General features: G+C 53.6%; 1 protein-coding gene across 2 annotated transcripts in view; it reads left to right on the top strand.

The window, feature by feature from the left end:
• The first annotated feature begins 10,532 nt into the window (after positions 1 to 10,532).
• LOC133901355 (putative wall-associated receptor kinase-like 16) overlaps positions 10,533 to 20,584 on the top strand; it is a 50,292-nt gene continuing 40,240 nt past the window's right edge. The window contains exon 1 of one of the 2 annotated variants that reach the window (XM_062342717.1): positions 10,533 to 10,614. The gene's annotated coding sequence lies outside the window, so the exon portion shown is untranslated. The remainder of the gene's footprint in view (positions 10,615 to 20,584) is intronic. The other variant, XM_062342725.1, reaches the window with a different exon arrangement.

The raw sequence follows: 20,584 nt of genomic DNA, 5'->3' as shown, positions 1-20,584 counted from the left end.
ATATAGAGAATGATATACTTGTGGAAGGTTTTTCCGAAAAAGAAGTCAAAGATGTGATATTCCAAATGGAACATAACAAGGCACCTGGTCCAGATGGGTTCCCTGTGGAATTCTATCAAGTATTTTGGGAAGTAATCAAGGCTGATTTGATGGCCTTATTTGATGACTTCCATAAGGGTGTTTTACCTCTTTCCAGACTTAATTTCGGAATAGTTACTTTATTACCCAAAGTTAATGATGTGGAAAAAAATACAACAATTCAGACCTATTTGCCTTTTGAATGTTTCCTTCAAAATCTTCACTAAAGTGGCTACAAATAGAATAGTTGAGGTTTCAGAGAAAATAATTAGGCCATCTCAGATAGCGTTTATGCCAGGAAAGAATATCTTGGAAGGGGTAGCCATACTTCACGAAACCATTCATAAGATGCATAGGAAAAAGCTTAGTGGGGTGATTTTGAAACTAGATTGCGAGAAAGCGTATGATAAAGTTAAATGGCCTTTCCTGCAACAAACATTACGTATGAAGGGTTTCTCCTTTGTTTGGTGTTCATGGATTGAGCAGTTTGTAACAGGGGGGAGTGTTGCAGTCAAGGTCAATAATGATATTGGAAGATATTTCCAAACAAAGAAAGGACTGAGGCAGGGAGACCCCCTTTCACCTATTCTCTTCAACATAATGGTGGATATGTTAGCAGTTCTGATTGGTAGAGCCAAAGAGACGGGTCAAATAAGCGGAGTTGTGCCTCACTTAATTGACGATAGACTATCCATACTACAATATGCTGTCGGAGGATGAACTCCTGTCGCAGGGATCCCGAGAGACCCCTTTTTAAAGATTCGGCCGGGGGGATGATCCTGAACGAGCTTGTCTGGGAAATAGATGGGAGCGGAAATAAATGCAGCGGCCGGTGGTGGGAGAGGATCATCCTAGTGCAAGAAAGATGAGTGCACCGGGTTTTAGACAGGTTCGGGCCGCACCAAGGCGTAACACCCTACTCCTGTGTGAGTGCTATATCTTTTCTTGAAGGGAATTTTTCAAGGATGTATCTGGTTACAGGGGTAAGCTGTTTACAGAGAGCTTGAGGCTCTCGTGTTCTAGCTTGGCTTGAGCTGGTTCGAGCGTGTGCGTTGTCGGGCTTTTTCTGTGAGCGTCTGCGTCCTCTTCCTTTTTTTTCTTCTTTTACGTGTTCTCCATCCTTTCCTTTTATAGGCGCGCCGACCTCGACATATCCTGAATGGGAAAGAGGGGGTGCGAGTGCCAAGGCGCCACGGAGAAAGGCGTCATCATTCCGTCTTGGCGAAGTGACAGGGGCGGTGGAAAAATGCGGCGCGCATCCGACCACCCGCCACTGTGGATGCCCTCCGGCGCCATTAAGGGGGCCCACCGGGCAGCCTCAGAGGTGCCTGGTGCGCCCACCCTGTCTTGTTCTTCTGCCAGGGCAGGGTGGCAGGCGGAGCACTTCGATTCTGGCAACGTTATCCCGAGGCACCCGGATGAAAACAGGACGGGACCCGTGCATTTAATGGACCCACGCCCCCCTGCCAGTGCATGACAGGGTCTGACACTGGGGCGTGGGTAGCTGAGAATGTCAGGATGTCAGGATGTCAGGCCGCGCGTGCCTATTAAATGCGGCATTGGGCTTTTGACTGGCTGACACCCCGACGATGGGACCCTTTGGGTCGTCGAACGATCTTGCGCGAACCTTCGGGGAACCGAGTCCTCGGGGGCTGCCACGTGCAGCCCCGAGCACTCTCTCCCGAGCACTCTGGTGTGACCTTCGGGGAACCGAGTCCTCGGGGGCTGCCACGTGCAGCCCCGAGCACTCTGGCGAGACCTTCGGGGAACCGAGTCCTCGGGGGCCGCCACGTGCAGCCCCGAGCACTCTCTCCCGAGCACTCTGGTGAGACCTTCGGGGAACCGAGTCCTCGGGGGCTGCCACGTGCAGCCCCGAGCACTCTCTCCCGAGCACTCTGGTGAGACCTTCGGGGAACCGAGTCCTCGGGGGCTGCCACGTGCAGCCCCGAGCACTCTCTCCCGAGCACTTCGGTGGGACCTTCGGAGAACCGAGTCCTCGGGCGCCGCCACGCGCAGCCCCGAGCACTCTCTCCCGAACACTTGGCTGTTTGGATCATCGGGGGACTGCAGTACTCGGGGGTAAGTGAGAACCCTTCCGAGCACTTCCTTCCCGGTACTTGGACTCTGCAGATCATCGGGGAACTGGGGTGCTCGGGAACCTAGAGGCTGCGGCCCCGAGCACCTTCTCCCGGGACTTAATTTCTTCTTATCCTGCAGGGTGGACCTCGCGGGATGGTGACATGTGGCGGATGGCCGGCCCGGTTTCGGGACTCAGGGACCCCTGGTTCCTAATACACTGACAGTAGCCCCCGGGTCCATTGGTAGGCGACGGGACGGAGACTGTGAATGGGCCCTTCGTCGCGGCCGAGGCCGAGGCTGGTGCGGACGCTATGTGGCAAGCTTTCGAGAGGTGGCCCTTGCGAACCCAGACCTCAAGTACGTCCCAACGGGAAAATGAGTGGACGCGTGTCCACACAACTTCCGAAGGGTATGATGACCATACGGGCGGCATGCGCGATCACCGCGCAGATCGAGGAAAATACGCCTGGCAGCCACTGACATCGCGCGATCGGCGGGAGATTCGCCTGGCAGTTGCGTCGATCGAGGCGACGCTTCGCCGAGCGAACCGTTTGGGCGGCAGTTTTTGAACTTTGAGATATAAAAGGGGGAATGGATCAGTCCGTTCCCCTCTTTACGCTTTCTCGCACTTGTGCTCTTGCCTTCTTTGTGCTCCGAAGCCCTTAGGAAATTCTCAGGCGACCGGAGCATTCTTCCTTCTCTCTCTCTCCACCACCAAAACACCTTCCATCTTTGCCGAGATGATGAGGGTTGGAGGAGGACGCCGGGACAAGGCTTCGGATAGCATCTTGCCGGAGTCTCGTCTGAGGAACGAGGAGGCGGCGGACAAAATCAGGAAACTGCTGGTGCCGGAGGGGCAAGAAGGTGCTGTGGTGGTGAGGCCAGCGAGCCTGACGCCAGCGATGACCGTCCCTGGGCAGACCGTCCTCTTCACCTCCTTTGTGGCGGCGGGGTTGGTGCCGCCGTTCTCCGCCTTCTTCCTGCAAGTGCTAGAGACGTACGGCATTTAGCTGGTGCACCTAAGCCCCAACTCTGTGGTGGTGTTGGCGACTTTCGCGCATCTCTGCGAAATGTTCGTGGGGGTGATGCCGTCGGCGACGCTGCTTCGCCATTTCTTCGTCCTTCGGCCGGTGGGGAAGAAGAGGGGGCACTCCACGGCGGACATCGCGGGGTGCTGCAACCTTCGGCTCTGGGACGGCCTAGGGGATCATTACATTCCCCAGGTGCTGCGCAGCAAGTGGGAGGAGTGGCGACGGGACTGGTTCTTCGTCGACGTCGACCCCCACGAGCGCCTCGAGTTGCCAGAGGCGGCAGCGGAACCTCGGCGATTGACGTGGGAGGCACCGCCACCAGAAGACGCGAGGCTGAAGCCGGTGTTGGAGCGCATCCTGGAGCTGCGCGAGTCCGGGCTGACCTCCGTCATGGTGGTCGTGGACTTCCTGCGCTGTCGGCTGGCGCCTTTGCGAGAGCGGGCCCGGCCGAGCTGGTTCTATACCGGGCCGGAGGACATCACCAGGACCCAGATCGGCGTGAGCTGGGATCTGGGGCAGGCGGAACTGCGGGGGATGACACGGGTGATCACCGGAACAGAGGACATGGGCCGGACGGAGCTCCCCTGGCCGGAGATGGCGCTTTGCGCCAACCCCAACCGGGTGGCCATTATGGCGGGGCTGCCGGAGTTCGACGCCCAGGGGCCTGTGGACCGGCCAAGAAGCCGGAGTCCCGAGGCCTCCGAACTCCCCGGGCTGGAGGAGCTACTTGGTGAGGAGGTCGCTGGCAGCTCGGCACGGGCTGGCGAAGGGGTCGCCGCAGGCAGCAGCCGCCGTGCCAGGGAGGAGGGCGCGACTGAAGTCGTCGAGGAGGTGGCACCGGGAGATCGGGGAAAACGTCCCCGGGCCCTGATCCTAGTGCCAGACTCTCCACCGTCGCCAACGGCAGCGGCGGCATTCCCGGTGCTGGAGCCGCAGCTGGTGCGGATGGGGCCCGCGCCGGCGCCCGCGACCCGCACGGCGGAAATCGAAACCCGCGCGACGGCACCCGAGGCCCGCGCGGCGGCACCCGAGGCCCGCGTAGCGGTTCAGCCGAGCCCCCAGCGGAAGAGGCGGCGGGAGGAGTCCGGACCGACGGCGCCGGACCCGGATATTAGGCTCCCAGCGGCCAAATGGCGGTATCGGTGAGTCTCTTTTCTTGTTTTTTCCTGGGTATTTTTGGCCCGCACTAAACTTTGGCGTTTTTCATCTGTCTCCCGTAGGCCGACCGCAGGCGCTACTGCGACGGAGAAAGCGCGGGCGCCGAGACCAGAGCCGAGCCCGCCTGCAGCTCCGACGGAGGCGGGCACCGGAACGGCGGAGGCGCCAATCGTCGTGGCGGCCAGCGGGAGAGAGGCGAAGGCGGCGGCCGAGAGGAGGACGGAGCAGCCGTCCGGATCCTTTACGCCGGCGGAACCTACCCCAGGCGTGGAGAGCCCGGGGCGGATGACGGTGGAGGTGGATGCCTTGCCGGGGCCGGCGGACAGGGCGGCCGATGCGGGAATGCGGCCGCTGTCCGAGTCTTCGGCGCTGGCGGAGCCTACCCCGGGCAGGCAGAGCCCGGGGCGGATAACAGTGCAGGGCCCTGCAGAGAGCTCGGCCCCCCTGGAGGCACCCCGCGGAGAAGCCTGGGCCCCACCGGCGCCCGACCAGCCCGCCGACCCTTTCCTAGCCGCCATCGAAGGCGTCCAAGTAGCGGTTGGGCGGCTGGGCGCAGCGGTGAACGCCAAGGAGGGGGAGCTTGAAGCCGAGCGCGCCCGCTTGGCGTTGGAGAAGGCGCAGCTGGCGGGCGCCCAGGAGGAGGCCCGCGCGGCGGCCGCGTGGGAGCAGAAGCTCCTAGAAGATATTCGCGCGGAAGCCGCGCGGGAACAAGAAGTTTTGAAGACCGCGCGGGCAGAAGCCGCGTGGGAGCGAGAAGACGCCGCCCGCCTGGCTGAGGCATCGAGGCAGCAAGCTGTCGAGGCCCTTGCCAGGATGGGGCAGGCGCAGGAGAGGGAGGTAGCAGTCGCAGCCCGGGAGCAGGCAGCGGAGGAGCGGCAAGCCGAGCTGACCCGCCGGGAGGGCGCGGCCGAAAAGACGCACGCCGACCTCCAGCGCTGGGAAGACGACCTCCGGAAGATCAGGGAAGAGATCAACCGTTGGGAGGAAGACGTTTCCCTGCAGGAGGTGAACAATAAAATATCAGCGTCGGAGCTCGGTGTTCGGGAGGATTCAGTGACTCAGCAGGAGGACGTGTTGGCCCGGCGGGAGGGCGAGCTGAGTCGCTGAGAAGGCGAACTGAGTCGTCGAGAGGGTGAGGCTGATGCGGCAGCGGCGGCCATGGCGACCAGGGCGGAGCAGAACGCAAAGCACGAGGCGGAACTGGCCGCCCGTGAACGTGCTTTATCCGAGATGGTGGCCAAGACGAAGCAGGCTGCCGCCCCTGCAGTAGTTGGTGGTTCTTCCGGTCCGGTCGGGGACCAGGGACTTGAGGCACAGCTGCGGGCCGCCAAGGAGAAGCTCGAGACCGCCTTTGTCTCGCGGGTCAACCTCGAGCATATGCTGGAAGACATACTCCGGCGGATGCGGCGGGCCGTAGAGAAGGGGGGTCCAGCTGTCGGAGGATGAACTCCTGTCGTAGGGATCCCGAGAGACCCCTTTTTAAAGATTCGGCCGGGGGGATGATCCTGAACGAGCTTGTCTGGGAAATAGATGGGAGCGGAAATAAATGCAGCGGCCGGTGGTGGGAGAGGATCGTCCTAGTGCAAGAAAGATGAGTGCACCGGGTTTTAGACAGGTTCGGGCCGCACCAAGGTGTAACACCCTACTCCTGTGTGAGTGCTATATCTTTTCTTGAAGGGAATTTTTCAAGGATGTATCTGGTTACAGGGGTAAGCTGTTTACAGAGAGCTTGAGGCTCTCGTGTTCTAGCTTGGCTTGAGCTGGTTCGAGCGTGTGCGTTGTCGGGCTTTTTTCTGTGAGCGTCTGCGTCCTCTTCCTTTTTTTTTCTTCTTTTACGTGTTCTCCATCCTTTGCTTTTATAGGCGCGCCGACCTCGACATATCCTGAATGGGAAAGAGGGGGTGCGAGTGCCAAGGCGCCACGGAGAAAGGCGTCATCATTCCGTCTTGGCGAAGTGACAAGGGCGGTGGAAAAATGCGGCGCGCATCCAACCACCCGCCACTGTGGATGCCCTCCGGCGCCATTAAGGGGGCCCACCGGGCAGCCTCAGAGGTGCCTGGTGCGCCCACCCTGTCTTGTTCTTCTGCCAGGGCAGGGTGGCAGGCGGAGCGCTTCGATTCTGGCAACGTTATCCCGAGGCACCCGGATGAAAACGGGACGGGACCCGTGCATTTAATGGACCCACGCCCCCCTGCCAGTGCATGGCAGGGTCTGACACTGGGGCGTGGGCAGCTGAGAATGTCAGGATGTCAGGATGTCAGGCCGCGCGTGCCTATTAAATGCGGCATTGGGCTTTTGACTGGCTGACACCCCGACGATGGGACCCTTCGGGTCGTCGAACGATCTTGCGCGAACCTTCGGGGAACCGAGTCCTCGGGGGCTGCCACGTGCAGCCCCGAGCACTCTCTCTCGAGCACTCTGGTGTGACCTTCGGGGAACCGAGTCCTCGGGGGCCGCCACGTGCAGCCCCGAGCACTCTCTCCCGAGCACTCTGGCGAGACCTTCGGGGAACCGAGTCCTCGGGGGCCGCCACGTGCAGCCCCGAGCACTCTCTCCTGAGCACTCTGGCGAGACCTTCGGGGAACCGAGTCCTCGGGGGCCGCCACGTGCAGCCCCGAGCACTCTCTCCCGAGCACTCTGGTGAGACCTTCGGGGAACCGAGTCCTCGGGGGCTGCCACGTGCAGCCCCGAGCACTCTCTCCCTAGCACTCTGGTGAGACCTTCGGGGAACCGAGTCCTCGGGGGCTGCCACGTGCAGCCCCGAGCACTCTCTCCCGAGCACTTCGGTGGGACCTTCGGAGAACCGAGTCCTCGGGGGCCGCCACGCGCAGCCCCGAGCACTCTCTCCCGAACACTTGGCTGTTTGGATCATCGGGGGACTGCAGTACTCAGGGGTAAGTGAGAACCCTTCCTAGCACTTCCTTCCCGGTACTTGGACTCTGCAGATCATCGGGGAACTGGGGTGCTCGGGAACCTAGAGGCTGCGGCCCCAAGCACCTTCTCCCAGGACTTAATTTCTTCTTATCCTGCAGGGTGGACCTCGCGGGATGGTGACTTGTGGCGGATGGCCGGCCCGGTCTCGGGACTCAGGGACCCCTGGTTCCTAATACACTGACATATGCAGATGACACAATTTTTTTATGGAACATATTATTGATCAAGCTAAGAATATGAAGCTTCTGCTTTGTGCATTTGAGCAGGTTTCTAGCTTGAAAATCAATTTCCATAAAAGCGAATTATTCTGTTATGCGGAGGCTAAATAGTCTGAGAACTATACTCATAGGTGTTTGGGTGTGAGATGGGGAACTATCCCTTTAGATATCTTGGCATCCTTATGCATCACAGGAAGTTAAGTAATAAGATTGGTGAATAATTGAGGATAGATTTTAGAAGAAATTGAGTAGCTGGAAAGGCAAACTTTTGACTGTTGGGGGTCGTATAGTACTGATTAATTCAAATTTAAGTAGCATCGTGATGTACATGTTGTCCTTTTTTTAGATTCCTCGTGGAATTCTTAAGAAATTGGATTACTATAGATCACGTTTCTTTTGGCAAAGCTCTGAGCACAGGAAAAAGTACCGTCTGGTGAAGTGGGGAATCTTATGTAGACCTAAAGACCAGGGTGGCTTAGGAATAAAGAATATTGATGTCCAGAACAAATGCTTGCTTAGTAAATGGCTTTTCAAGCTTATGAATAAAGATGGGACATGGCAACAACTGCTGAGAAAAAATATTTAAAGAATAAAACGATAGGAGAAGTGACATGGAAACCTGGTGATTCTCACTTTTGGTCGGGCCTTATGAAGGTCAAAGATTAATTCTTAAGATTGGGATCTTTTCATCTCAATAACGGTACTCGAATTAGATTCTGGGAAGATACTTGGCTTGGAATATCAAGTCTCCGAGATCTTTACCCACATCTATACAGAATAGCCAGAAAGAAAAATGTAACTGTTGCAGATGTGTTAAAGTCAGAATCCTTTAATATATCCTTTCGTAGGGCTCTAGTAGGGCGTAATTTAGATGACTAGAATTTTTTGGTCTCAAAATTGGCTTTTGTGTGCCTTAATGATCAAGAGGATGTGTTTAAATGGTCTGCGAAACCGTCTGGAACATTTATGGTACAATCTATGTACAACTTGCTCATGAATCAGGGTTTCCATGGTATATACCGTTTTTTGTGGCTTTTAAAAATCCCTTTAAAAATTAAGGTTTTCCTTTGGTATTTAATTAGAGGGGTCACTCTCACAAAAGACAACCTTCTTAAGCAAAACTGGCATGGTAGTGTCCAATGTTGTTTTTGTAATAGCAAGGAGACTATCCAACACTTGTTTTTCGATTGTTAGTTTGCCAAGTTCATTCGGAGAGCGATGCAGATTGCTTTTGGTATTACACCTCCAAAAAGTATTTCACATGTTTTTGGTAACTGGTTATGCAAAATGAACCAAAAGTTGAAATACCCAAATTTTGGTTGGGGCAAGTGTTTTATGTTGGGTCATTTGGCTAACTGGGAATGAAATTATTTTTGACAAATCAAAGCCAAACACTTACATGCAGGTAATCTTCAGGGGAACGCATTGGATCCGACAGTGGTCCTTTCTACAAAAGGAGGAGGCAAGACACCAAATGAAGTGGGCGTGCCGTATCCTGGAGACTATGATAATGGAGATTTTCGCCAAGCATAAGTGGATGTTTACTAGGAGGCTTAGACCTTGAAATTGCCTTTTATTATGTTCATGTTTGTGTTTGTTTTTTTTTAGTTTTACCATTTGTTGATCCTTTTTCAGCCTACAGCTGAAAAGTTGTAATAATGGATGGCTATGTGCATGCCTCGTGCAGAGGCCGGAATAAGAACATTTCCTTATAAAAAAATTTCGCGAGAGACAATCTGTTTCTCTCCTCCCTCTCTCTTCCGTATCATAAAAAATCCAACGCAGAGATGCTAAGAGACAGCTAAGAAATATCCTTAAGGGGGAGAGGAGCTCAAAACAAATCGGCTAAAGCTGTCCAACTTTAATATAACATCTCACTCAAGACAGTTAACTCGAGTTTGCCCACAAAATCTTAACTCGAGAAAGGGAAAAAGACTGACTTATTAGGCGAAGGTTCTTTTGTACTGGCATATGTCGTCTTTCTCCCTTAAGGACAAAGGGGTCTATATCCTCTTTTGCTAGAAAGGCGACTTCGCGAGCTAATGCTATTTTGTTTGGGAATACTCTCATGTTTCTTCCTTTTCCTATATTCCTCGTGATGTTGAAGACCCACCGTTGAATGTTTTCTGTTATCACTTGATTTTTTTCCGATTATAGTATTCTAATATCGAAATAATGTTCCGGCCTTTGCGCTGAGCAGGTGCACACAACTACATCCTTAGTGTAAGGCTTCTTTCGCTACACGTCCATGGTCCATGCACCACAGAGCGACTACCAATGGCTTTGTACACTACCATATTCCTTTGCTCCTACAATGAAAAGACACCTCATTTTCATGATAATTTTTTACTTGCATATGTAGGGGAGCTTCCAAAGTTTGGTCGAGACGTACAGTCCTGTGCGTGAGCCTTACTCCACGACCTATCACTAGTAGTCGACTCGCGACAAAGCCGCAAGACTTGACCAGTGGATCGACGATAACATGTGCTACTTCGCATGTTTTCATAAGACATATATGTTCGCTAAAGAATTTTACAAGCTGTTGTGTTAGCCACTTAAAAATGATATGATTGGCCATAAAAAAAACTACTTTTAGTCTTCTAGAACCCATGTTATAATTCTACTACTTGCAAGCACAGTAGAAACACGAACACTGAACATGAAACATGAATCCACAGATGCGAGTAACGTGAAAACTAGGATCGACATGACAACCTTGGCACCTAGAGATTACGGATTGAGGTCGCATGCTGCAAACGTATTTGATCCCATAAGGGAGTATGTCATATTTTTCTTGGATGCTGCAAATTGTAGAATGGTTGATAGAAAAGGTGTGACGGAAATGAAATTTGACCAGATTGGCATCGGTTTGTAGTGTTTGATGGTACAAATATAATGCAACCACCATAGGCCCACTATACTTTGTTCAAGTTGACACGGCTACTTTTATTGCAACTCTGCGTGCAGAGGCGAAGCCAATTCGTTGACCAGAGCGCCCTCCTACGGTTGCCACCAGTACGCTGCCTATTTGAAGCGCCTCTTCTCTGGTTTGGGTGGAGACTGGAGACAGACAAGGAGGGAAACGAAGAATCGCGTGGCCAATCACCCAACCCAAGGTACTCGACCTACTCTCGTGCCAGATTTACGTATGGGTTCTGGATTTCACTCTCACTCTTCCCCTCTCTCCCATGATCTACAATTACATACAGCTTTACATGCATAATATATATATGCTGCTTGCTTAGCTCATGCTCATCTTCTGTTACAAATGCCTCAAGTTTTGAACAATTCTGGCGTTAACAGTTCGAAGTTATTTTACTTGGAGTGAATTGGAACAATGACTGGTCATTGCAGAGCTAGACGTTAGATGTAGCTAATGAATACTGCGGTCCAATACCTGGCCACGATTAATCTTCCCCTACTAGCTTAAGAGCTTTGAATACTCTTTTCCCACCTGTGCATTTTAGCTGCAGCTGAAGCTGTATACCAAAATATCTCACAAGCTGTATACCAAATAAGGGTTGTCCGGAACAAAAGCATTTGCTTGACAAATTCTTCTAGGTTAAAACCAGGGGCGGATCCACCATGATGCATGGGTATTCAGCTGAATACCTAATTTTTTTCAAAAAAAAATTAATTATATAGCAACTATACTATGTATATATATCTCTAGTTAGGCTAACTTACTTGTTTGCTGCTTCAATCTATCAGATCACCCAGCAAATCGTAAGCCCATGCTACTATTCATCCTCCACTCAGCCTATTTATTGGAAAGAGCCTACCTTCTCATACCACAGCAACAAGCATCAGGAGTTCATGATCTCCATATTGTGACTGTCCAGTTCGGCAGTCAGCAGTTGAGTGTGAATTTTTTTACAAGTTAAGGATAGTGACATCATTAAACGCTTCCAAGCCATAAAGGAACACAAAGTTAAATTATAATTTTCTTTAAGTATTTTGTAATTTCTCTTAATTAGTTGAAACTTCTCTACTATGAATAATTTATACTTTAAAATTTACGCTACTATAGACTTCTCGTATTTTGGATTGAACATTTTTTTAATACTGAATACCCAATCGCCAAATCCTGAATCTACCGCTGGTTAAAAACCTCTTTTTTTTTGAGTCAAATGCAGTCTCTCTTGTGCTCCACCCTTTCTCTTCTTTCGTCCAAAATCTGTGTTATGTCCCGTGACCTATTATTTCTATGTTCTGAAATCATGTAGAATTTTATAGTACGAGAACACGTTTTTTTCCATTCGCGAGCTTAAAGAGGCCTTGAAAAGTTCAATTTGGGCACAGTAATAGTTTGTGCAATTACTTAAACATTTGTTCTTAATTACTATTATATATATAATATCCTCATACTATAAAGAGTTTTTTACGTTGTCACGTATACCTATACCTATGCACGTATACTAGCCCAGGGTTTCTTTTTTCTCGAGTGAAGTCTCTCTGACCACTGCCTCGTTCCGGCCCTTCTGGTCTCCCGCCGTGCGGCTCGACTTGGCTCAACAGCCGACTCACCTGGATTGGCTCGCCTCGGCCGCCGACTCGGCTGGGTCGGCCCGCTGCTCAGGTTTGGGGCACGGACCAGCCGCCGCTCCCGTCGATTCTCAGATCGACTGCGCTCGACCGCCGACCAGCCCAACGGCCTCCACTGCGCTCAACCGCTGGGCCTCGCGCCGGATTCGCCTGCCTGCTCGAATGCTGGTCTGGGCACCGCCTGACCACTTGGCTGTCGTCGCTTCGTGCGGTCCCACGCCGCTCGGAGCTCCCGAGCCGTCCTGAGCCGCCGGTCTCTCTTTCCCGTTTGCTTTGAACATTTTGCGAACAAAGCCGCTGCTCTATACCAGGTAACAGAGCCAACACCAAAAAGAAAGAAAAAAAAAGAAAGAAGGAAAAAAAAATCTGCAGTGGTTCGCCTCTTTGTCTGCGCTCTGCCCCATCGTTAGGCGCTTTTCTATGGAAGGAAATTCTGTGAGGCTCGGTCCTTCACGTAGACCTCCGTCGCGCCGTGACACGTGCCCGCGCGAACGCAGGCCCGCACGCACGCGCGCCGTGCGATCGAGCGTGTACGGCACGGATGGGGGTCTCGCCGGGGTCCTTCGCGCGCGGGCCTCATAGAATTTTCATCCCTTTTCTATGCGCTCTCTCATTTATTTTTATTCCCTGTTGCTCGCTACTATCTTTATATTCTTGCTGTCGCTCGTCATTTCTTCTGAATGTTGTCGAGCACCGTATTAGTTTTTCGGTGCTCGGTGATTGTTAGAGTAAGAGACCGTCTTATCCCAGTAAGTATGATGAGAGTTTCTTCTAAGGAGAAAACTCAAACTTGGAGACAAAGTTCAAGATGAAGGAACACTACATATGTATTAATAGTAAAAATATGGATCGGACTAAGAGGAGTATCACATGAAGACTTGTGATTATGCTCCTCCGTGCTGGGTTGAGCGTGTTCTTTTGCCCAGATGACCATGACCCCTTATTTATAGGGTTGGGTGTAGCTTAGCGTACAAGTTACCGCTATGTGCAAAATATCCAGGATCTGACCGAGTTACATAGCCTTATCCTGCATAACTATTTTTTACCCTCCATAGAAGATAAATATCTACCATGGTAACTATTGGGGTGCCTGTACCCAGAGAGGTGAGCCGGTTGCCAATTGTGGCCCGACGTCGTGATGTCGTGCGGGGGGCCCTCAGTGGGCGCCGGTTCACCCGCTATTGATGGGGCCACCGCGCCACTAGGAGTCATCCCCAATAGACCACCATACTGGGGGTGTCTGCTATCGATGATGAGGAGCTTGACCGGATGATTAGGGAGGGGAAGATTCCCTCTAGAGCCGTCGTTCGGCCTTCGCTGGACGAGGAGGTCCCGGAGCCTCTAGCCCACGAAGTCGTGGTGTTCGAGGCCTTCTTCAAAGTGGGCCTGGGATTTTCGTCGGTGTCGTTGCTCGAGGAGGTGCTCCACCACTACTGTGTTGAGCTCCCGCAGCTCCATGCCAATGCCATCACCCACCTGGCCACCTTCGAGTGGGCCTTGCGGGCGGAGGGGTGCGAAGGGAGGGTGAACTTCTTCACAGCCCTCCACTTCGACAGCTGTCAGCCGAAGATGATCAAGGGCGAGGGGACAAAGAGGCTCCTCAGTTTCAGCAGCGTTAATTTTCAGATACGGCCGTAGTACCGTGATGCTTTCCTGACGGAGGCTATTAACGATCGGTGGTATACCGGCTAGTTGCAGCGGTGGTTTTACTACAATGTTGGCCTCACATCTCCCCTTTGCTCCATAAACCGAGATATCACGTATGTCCCAGAGCCGGAGACGGGGATCACAGACGACCAGTTTGCTTCGCGGTTGGCCCTTCTCCGGAGGGTGGCTGAAAGGATGAGAATACGTGATCTCGTGGAGGAGTTCACCATGCTGCGCATCCAGCCCCTTCAAATGGGCTGGGACTGCGCCTTCGAGCAAGGTGTGGAAGAGTGGCCCAGGGTGTACTTCGGCCCTTCTGTTAGCTCTAGTGAGTCCTCTTTGTTGTCATGTTTTTGATTAGCAGATGTGAGCTGCCTTTTTCTTTCAGAGAGCTATCTTCTGCTGGAGCACGCGACGAACATCGTCGAGGTGATCCTGGTACCACCTAGTCACGCGGAGCGGGAGCGGCGGGTGATTTTGACATGGAGTTGGGAGCGGTACAACCGCGTCTGCTTTTATCTCGAAGTGGGGACTTCGGCGTGGTGGGATCTGCCGGAGCCTAAGGCTGCCGGGAAATGAGTGTGCACTACTCCCGCGATTCATACAAAGCCGCTCTAGGACCGGCGACCTTCTATCTCTGGAGGTTCGCATACTAGCTCGACTGCTGAGTCGTCCGAGGTGCTGCTGCTCCGCAGGAAGAGTCAAAGGCCGGCTAGGAGCGCAGGCGACCTACCTGGAGGTGAGGGTCAGTTTGACAGTGGTGATCGGGGGAAGGGCCTGGCCTCTCCAGACATTGCCAGCCATGGCCAGAGCTGGAGAGGAGGCGTGGCCTCCGTGGAATACAATTTTGGGTTTGCTGATTCAGACGTCGATGACATTATGGGCCCTTCTATGAGAGGGTTTAGGGGACTTGGTGAGGCGTCGTTGCTTCATTAGCTATATCATGTTTGGGTCGTGCACCGAGATCTTGACCTTGTGTTTCATGGTATTTCACAGCGATCGTTGAGGTGTATGTGTCTTTGACTCCCCCCTCGGAGGCTGTGCAGCTCCAGCAGGGGTCGGGGACTTCTTCGGAGGTGTCCCCAAAGGTCACCTTGGGGGATGCGACCTCGTCTCCGCGGAGCCCTGAGCCGGCTAGTGACTTGGTCCGGGCGGCCGATGCTGGGGGCACTTTGCCCTCCGCTGGGGCTCTCTCCACGAGGGCCGAGGGGGGCCCCGGTCTTGGGGTATTGACTCTGGATGACTTCGTGCTACCCCCAGAGGCATCAAGGGCCTTTGTCGTGACCTCCTCTCTTCTCCGGAGTGGAGAGGTCGAGCGATCGTTGGCCCAGCGCCCTTTGGAGGAAGTGGAGGCGCGTCTGGTAGCGGCGGCCCTGTAGGTTAGTGGTTTAGTCATGATTTATCGGGTCCGGTGTCAGATTATGAGTAGCTTATTTTGTCCTTTTCCTTCTTCTGTTGTGCCTTGTAGCATGTAATTTTGACAAGGGCTTTGGGAGACGGGTGGTGCTAGGCCTTTGCCGTGGTTCGTGACGAGGTTGTCGACCTTCCTCAAGCCTTGGAGGAGGCCCAAAAGTGGGTGGAGTCTTCGGAGGGTCGTCTTCAGGAGGAGATGGCACTCCGTGAGTGTGAGGAGGGTCTCCGGCAAGAGGAGGCTTTGAAGCGGGAGCGTGCAGAGGCTGAGGCGCGTAAGGATGCCGAAGACCTTTGAGAGTCCATGGAGTTCGCTGATGCAGCCAATGCGGCCTGGGTGTCGGCCGAAGATGATGTTGAGACTCTTCGGGCTGCGGTGGGCGAGATGCGGCGAGAGCTGGAGGAGGCTCAGGCATCGGAGGGGGCACTGCACTCGGAGTGCCAGCAGTTAGCTGCACTTGCGTTGGAGGTTGCCTGGATCACCTTCGACGCCCTGAGCGGCCTTGGGGCCAGGTGTCTGCCACTCCCTTCCAACTCGAAGGCGTCGGTGATGCCGCTCTTCTGGCTTTAGTCTTCCTCGAATGTCATGGTTAGGGCTGCGGAGGCATACGCGTGGTCTAGCGCACGCATGGTGGCGGTGCTCTAGCTGACCCTGTTGCACCAAGCAAGGGTTGGTCCTCTCGAAGTACTGGAGTAGCCAGTGCCGGACTCCGTGATGGAGGGTTTTCAGCCTGAGGCACCTCCGGTGGAGATCCGTGCGGCTCTGGAGAACTTCTGACATAACTTGTGGGAAAGGCACGGCCGGGGTGTGACGCTGTGCTACATGGTAGGTCAGGTGACTCCAGGTGCCCCGGGAGGTCTTCGTCCGGGCTCTTTGTCGGGAGGTTCGGCCCCTTATCCAGAGCCTGCAGGCATGCCACGGCCCTTTGGAGGCCCCTCGCTTCACGCCGTTGCCCCACATGAGCAGTCTTCATGTGTGGATGTCCCAGAGGTGTAGCTCTGTTGGGCCGTCTATTTTTTGCTTTCCGAAGGGGGTCAAAGTCTTAGTATGTTGACTACCCCCTTCTGCTTTACGTATTTGAGCTTTTTTCTTGTCTAAATGGAGTCATGTTTGCCTTCTTGTGGTTCGCCTGTATTGTTCTGGAGTATTCGTGCCTTTGAGGCTAACTGGAGTCCGATCTGTGTGTATAGGTGCGGTGGCCCGAAGCCGGAGGGGGCCTCGCTCATATCTAGGATGGTGCCTCTAGGGAAGGATGAAGTGTGTTCGGAGCGTCTGGGGCCACTCCGTCTGTCCGACGACGGAGTCGCTTTGTTATGCCCCGTGATTCCATGGGGTGCGTGGATCCGAAGGTGGCCACCGATGTCTTGGTCAAGGTCGAGCCGGAGGACCCCCTTGTGTCTAGCCCGGATGTATATTTTGTTTTAAAGGATGACTGGTGTGGAGCTCGAATAGCCCGGGAGGTTGCTGGTTCACGCTTCTTCTAACGCCTTGTCCTCCCTTGGGATCCTGATGGAAGGGTGCCCTTGGAAATTCTTGAGCCTATCCTAGCCAAGGTGAAGGTGGAGGAGGTGCAAGCCGCGGAGTTCCCACCGGAAGAGCAGGAGGTGGATGAGCTGGATTTCTCAACCTTCGACTCGTATCCCTTCCCAGCGGGCCCTTCATCTTCCCGAGGCTGAGGGGGCTCTGCTTTAGGCGGTGGTCCCCTCCATGGAGGGGATTTACGTCGACCCCCTGTGCGCAGTCACCGAGCTCAATCCTCCAGGTCACGTGGTGTTTCTAGGAGGCGTAGCGGTCGAGCGCCCTCGTCCTCCCGTAGTGTTCCGGGGAGGCGTAATTGGTTAGCAAGTTTGCTAGGCATAGATTCGATGTACGGTGGTTAGCTGAGTGCAGACTCTTTGTGTGCCGTGTATGAATAAAATTGCGTTCTGTTAGCTTTGTTTTTATAATTTATCGTATCAATGCTTTGTTATCATATCGATGTTTCGCCTGTGCCCCTTATCCCAGCCCCTTTGCATTTTGCGGCTTGTTAGTGGCTACAGGGTGCGAGATCTGAGGGGTACAACATAGCATAAGGTGTGAGCAGGGAAGATAACGTAGGGGTGAGATGATTTTGGCACGGAGACTTTTAGTCTTCAAGGTGCCAGAGGATCAATACTTTGTATGAGTCCTTTTTGGCACGGAGGCTAGGCCTTCAAGATGCCAGGAAGGTTATCCCTTCGCCACATAGGTCAGCCAGGCCTTAAAGATGACGGAGGGTCTTATGCCTGTCCGGCACAGAGGCAATGCCTTCAAGATGCCAGAACGGTCTTTGTCTCTCTGCCACGTAGGTTAGCTAGACCGTAAAGATGGCGAAGGGATATATGCCTGTCTAGCATGGGTCTTTGTCTCTTCGCCACGTAGGTCAGCCAGACCTTAAAGATGGCAGAGGGATATACTTCTTCGGGACGGAGGCACTGCCTTCAAGATGCCGGAGAGATTTTGTTCTCTTGGCATGGAGGCAGTGCCTTCAAGATACCGAAGGGTTTTACCCCTTCAGCACGGAGGTAGTGCCTTCAAGATACCGGAGGGTTTTACCCCTTCAGCACGGAGGCCCTTCAAGATGCCGGAGGGTTTTTGTAGGCTCTGTGTGAGTTTGTTTTTGCAGGGTAGGTGATTTTCTTGGAGGTGATACCTCTAGATAAGCTGGTTATTTTTGGGTGGGTAATTTATGGTTTTATTTGTTTTTGGACCTTTGGAGAGGGCAGAGCCTGGGGGCCCCTACACATAGTATTGCGGAGGGTCTCCACGTTCCAACTGTGTGGTAGGGCGGTTTCTTCTGTGTCGGCCAGGTGGTAGGAGCTAGGTCTGTTAGACCTGAGTACCAGGTATGGGCCTTCCCATTTGTTGTGCCGTTTTCCCGGAGCTAGGGCACGTTGAAGTACTAGGTTACCGGGTTCGAAGTTTCGTGGCGCAAGCTTAGGATCATACCACCCTTGGTTTTCGCGATGTAGTAATCGAGGTTCTGGATGGCATGGAGCTGCGTTCCTTCGCTGAGATTGAGGGATGGTTCTCTTTCGCCGGTAGTTTGTGGGAGTTGTACTCGGAGCGAGCATCCCTTGACCTCGGTGGGGGTCATGGCTTTGTCGCCATATAGGAGGCGGAAAGGGGTGAACTCTGTGGCTCGCGTGACAGTGGTATGGAGGGACCATAAAACCTTGGGGAGTTCCTCAACCCACAAGCCTTGAGCTAGGCCGATGAGTCAGCGGTTTAAGCCGGAGAGAATGTTGCCGTTGGTCCGTTCGACGGCCCCATTGGACTGAGGATGTCGAACTGTAGCGAAGCATAATTTGATGCCGAGATCGTCACAGAGTTGTCTGAAGGGTCTGATGTCGAATTGTGTGCCATTGTCGACCGTGAGCCGTCGTGGGACGCCGAAGTGGAAGATTATGTTTTTCCAGAAAAATTTCTGGACATTCTTTGATGTGATCGTCATGAGGGGTTCGGCCTCGATCCATTTGAAGAAGTATTCCAATGCTAACACCGCGTACTGAAGGTTGCCTTTGGCACGGGGGAATGGACCAATTAGGTCCATGCCCCAACGAGCCAGGGGCCAGATGGGAGCGATTGGCTATAGGGGAGCTGGGGGCCGGTGGCTTCGTCGTCCCATCCATTGGCATCCTTGGCAGGTGCAAACGAGATCTTCTGCATCGGACATGATTGTAGGCCAGTGGAGCCCCTGGTGGAGGGCCTTGCCACCTAGGGCGCGAGGCGCCAAATGGTTGCCGCAAAGGCCCTCATGTATCTCCCAGATGAGGTTGGCCTATTCTTGTCTGGTGATGCGTGAAGGAGGGGAGCGCAGACACCTATTTTGTAAAGGGCACCTTCTATGAGACGGTAGCCCCTGGCGCGATGTTCAATGCGGCGGAGCGCAATTGGGTCATCCGGCTCTTCTGTTTCACTGAGGAAGGATATGAAGGGAGTTATCCGGTCGGTGGTTTTAGTGGGGAGGATGGTAGCGGCCGTCTCGTCAAGAGTTTTAGTAGTCGGCTGGTGTAGAGTCTCGAGGAAGGTGCCCAACAGTGGGTCTTTACCCGTGGTGGTAGCTTTTGCCAGGGTGTCTGCCTGGCCGTTTTCCGTTTATGGTATGCTGCGTATTGATATGCCACGGAAGTGTGCTTTGGCTTTGCGAATGGCTTCGAGGTATCTTGCCATGTCTATGTTGAACCTGGAAGCTTTTGTCAACATGGTCGGCGACGATCTGAGAGTCGGTCTGGATGATGACTCTGGCTGGCCCTAATGCTCGTGCCTTCCGAGGCCTAAGCGGATGGCTTCGTACTCAGATATGTTGTTAGTTGTCTTGAAATCCAGACGAGCAGCAACTGGACCTGCTGGACTGTGAGGGAGATGAGGATCGCGCCGGCTCTGGCGCCCATGGAGCCATATGCTTCTTCGGTGTAAATAGTCTAGATGTCTTGGGGAGGGGTAGTGGTGGGTTCAGCAAGCACTGGAGTCCATTCGGCGATGAAGTCTGCCAAGATTTGGGATTTGATAGCAGTGCGGGCCACAAACCTTACCACGAAGGGGGCTAGCTCTACCGCCCATTTGCCAATGCGTCCCGTTGCCACCTGGTTGCAAAACATGACGCCAAGTGGGTACGAGGTTGGGACAGTGATGTCGTAGGTGAGGAAGTAGTGCCAGAGTTTGCGTGAGGCCATCAGTAGGGCGTATGCTATTTTTTAAGCTCGGTGTAGCACGTCTTGGCCCCGGCTAAGGCCTTCGAGACATAGTATACGGCCTTCTAAGTAGAGTGATTGTCACCCTTCTCCTCCCGTACCAGGGTGACGTTGACAGCAGAGGCAGAGACGAAGAAGTATAGGAGCAGCCCTTCGCCGTGGAGGGGCATTGCGAGTGTTTCGAGGTGGGAAAGGTGGGTATTGAGGGCCTCGAATGCTGTCTGGCACTCCAGAGTCCAGCTAAACGGTTCGGAGTCCCTCAGCATTTTGAAGAAGGGGAGGCTATGCTCGGCGGATTTGGCGAGGAAGCGGCTGAGGGCTGCGAGGCAGCCGACCAAGCGCTGTACTTCTTTTGGATTGGTGGGAGGTGACATCTCTGCGATGGCATGAATCATGCTGGGGTTGGCCTCAATGCCTCTCCAGGAAATGAGATATCCTAGCATCTTTCCCGCCTTGGCGCCGAATATGCATTTCTCCGGGTTCAGTCGTATGCCTGCAGCCCGGAGGCTATCAAATGTTTCTTGTAGGTTGGTGACATGGTTGGTTTTGAGTAAGCTTTTTACCACAATATCATCTATGTAGGCTTCGACATTACGGCCCAGTTGCTGTTGCAGTACCTTATGCACTAGGTGAGAGAAGGTGGCCCCAGCATATCGAATGCTGAAAGGCATCCGAACGTAGCAGTATACCCCGAAAGGGGTAATAAAGCTGGTCTTGCTCTCATCCTTTATTGCCATCCACACCTTGTGGTACCTGAAGTAGGTGTCTAGG

The sequence above is a fragment of the Phragmites australis genome, chromosome 2 (assembly GCF_958298935.1).
Source record: "Phragmites australis chromosome 2, lpPhrAust1.1, whole genome shotgun sequence".
NCBI classification, from domain to species: Eukaryota; Viridiplantae; Streptophyta; class Magnoliopsida; order Poales; family Poaceae; genus Phragmites; species Phragmites australis.
This window is presented reverse-complemented; position numbering and strand designations above follow the sequence as displayed.